This window comes from Pteropus alecto, unplaced genomic scaffold, assembly GCF_000325575.1.
Source record: "Pteropus alecto unplaced genomic scaffold, ASM32557v1 scaffold33, whole genome shotgun sequence".
In the NCBI taxonomy this organism is placed as follows: Eukaryota; Metazoa; Chordata; class Mammalia; order Chiroptera; family Pteropodidae; genus Pteropus; species Pteropus alecto.
In genome coordinates, this window is record NW_006435762.1 from 8,707,762 (window position 1) to 8,710,753 (window position 2,992).

Below are 2,992 nucleotides of genomic sequence, written 5' to 3' on the forward strand. Positions count from 1 at the left end.
GACTAGAAGGCTAGGGTACAGCATGATACAGCTTTATGTTAGGCATTTGATACTGGTTTATAGGATGAGTTAATGAATTTCATAATCAACTAATTTATGTTATTAAAGAGTGAATGTAAAAAATATTTTAGATAACAGTCGGTAAGACCAAGTGAACCTTGTTTTGCGTAGAAGGCACTGACGTCTTATGTCTGGCCACTTTGTTTTCAATGGGAAAGTCATACCACAATAATATAGGACTATAACATCTCAAACCTTTATATATTAATTCATATTTTAAAAATTGATTTGCACTTAAATCATTGATTGCAATGTTTCATAGAAAAGACTATTTGATGTCTAAAGAAGCTTCTGGATTTAAAAAAAAAATCAATCATTTTTGTTAGTTCTGCTTAGAGTAAAATGAATTAGTGAACCAGAGACTTTACAAAATGGAGCCAAACTCTTTGAGCAGGTTCTACATTTGGTATAGTAAACTGATTTTCACCATGGCACATCTCTGAAAATGAAAATGAAAATAAAAATAGAAATAGAGGATATTTAAAACATGAACAGCACAAAGTTAGTGAAAGAGTCGGTTCTGAAGCCAGTGTTTTCATCCTGTCATCATTTGTTAATAAAAACGACGCATCTCCTCACTCTCCTCTACTTTCTCACAAGATTCTGTTTGTGAAAAGGTTGATTCACTTCAGCTGAGTATGAGCAGGAATATGTGCCTACTGCCAGGGAGAACTCGGTGGAGAAGACAGACAAGGGTCAAAACATTATGACCCTTATAATAAGTATAGTATGAACTTAAGTGTATTAGAGCTTCGAAGTGCTATGGACTGTAGACAGGGAAAAGATTAATTTGGCAGAAAATAGATTGGGGAAGGTTTGATGGAAGAGGTGACGGCATTACGATCTTGTCAATTATAACACCTTAGCTAAAATAGCTAAATACGCGGCTTTACTATTTACTAGGTGAACCAGCAACATGGAATAATACAGTCTAAGTTTGAGCTTCTCCTTGGAACAGGCCATAGCATGAAGATATATGCTCTGACAGGTCATAAGAGGGATCAGGCACAAGCGAAGTGGGGACACAGAGGAGCTATTAGGATAGCCAAGGCAGGTTTCTTTTGCTTTGTGATTTTACTTCTTTAATAAAGAGGAAGATCTCTGTGCTTTTGTTTCAGTCCTTCTGCCACCAGTAATGATTTGCTCCTCCACCCACCTTGAATCCTCTGCAACCTATTTCTTCAAGGCTAAGTTCAAAGATTGCCTTTTCTATGAAGGCTTCTCTTACCCTCCAGGCAGAATTTTCTACTCTCTCCTTGGTGGTTTTAATAGCACTGTGGATTTTAAAGAAAGAAGATCAAAAGCATCCAAATCTTGGAATTATTCCAAAAGGATTTTAAAAATTAACATATGATTTTTTTTTTTCAAATAAAAGACTATAATAAGTGAAGACTCATTATGCTAGAATTCCCAGCATACAATGGTGGTGATCCTGTAGGCTGCCATAACTGCTTGCTGCTGGGAGTCCAAAGCCAGCAGTATGAGATGGTGGGGAACTTAGCAAGGCCTTGGCAGTCTCCCTGGTAATGCATGAGTTAGCAAGGTTGTTGATCATTCTCAATCATAGTGTCTCTTTAGAATTAAAATATCTAAACTCATTAATCCAGTGCAGGTTAACTCCTGTATTTACCATAAAACCATCTTCTACAATGTTTTGGTTCAGCTTTTATCCTGTCATAGCACTTACCATATTGTTTAAAGTGAGGTCCGGAATAGTCGTTCTTATATTCATTGAACTCATGCAATTTGACCTATAAACCAAGGGCAAAGGGGGAGGTGCTGAGAAGAAGGCAAGGGGAGAGCAGATCAAAAGACCAAGGATGAGGAAAAACAAGAAAAAGAGAGACAGTGCTATTGAAAAAGCAGATATTAGTTGAAAAAGGAGGTGGGAGACATCAGTCTTGTGCTATGTCAGCTGATCTAAGTTTCTCAGGCTTTCATTGTTGGGTATCTCTCCACACTGAAGGACAATCTAGTGTTCAAATATTTTTACTTTTTCGCATAATGTGAACCTGAACACAAGATAACTAACTATTTCACCAGGGACCCAATCAAAGAAAACCCAGTCCTTGCTTAAAAGATTTCAAGTGAAATTTGGCATAGGGTTTGTTTTGATTTTTGTAATCAGAGCTTACTCTAGAATACAACCCCCAGTTAAATGTAATTCCACCACTCCATTGAAATACCTATCCATTAGACTATGAGCACTTCAAAGGCTTGGACCTGGTCTAGTTATTGGTCATTTTTGTGCACTGTGCTCCTAGCACATAAAAGTGCTTAATAAACACTTGCTGGATTAACAAAATCATCCTTTCTGTAGCTTCAGAACAATCCTTCCCCCACCTGCCCTCCTTTTAGGTTTATGGTAGATTATGACCCAAATTACCTTCTATTCGTGCATTGTACCCTGAGCTCTTTGAGCTGGCAATTTGCTCCCTGTAGACTGCCCACAGGAAATGGATAACCCCTTTCAACCAATGTCTTCAATATGTGCAGCTGCAGGTGCTGCTTGCTTTGACTACATCTTCTCCTCTCCTGTTTGCTTTAATAAGAATGATCTGCTGCTCTCCACGGCCTTCCTTTCTAAAGGGCTGAGAGGGCAGGTGACTAACAAGGCAGGAGGCGGCATCTGGGAGGACTGTGGAAACCTCCTTCTCTTAGCCCCTCCTAGATCTCGGCTGAAATAAAGCTGTTGCCTGGAGCATGGAAAAGGTAACTGGCTTTCTCCTCATTCTCCCTCCCTCCCTCTCTGTGAGGTGATGGTAGCTGTGGGTGAAGGCTCAACCTGGGAGGGCTTCATTGCTCCTGCTTAATTGTTTGGAAGCTAAAAACAGACCTGCAACAGTGAGAAGCAAATTGCTTCCCTGGCGCATGTTCAGTGCCGCACCGCTGAAATCACTCCCAGCCCGCCCGTCCCCCGCAGCACCCCCCC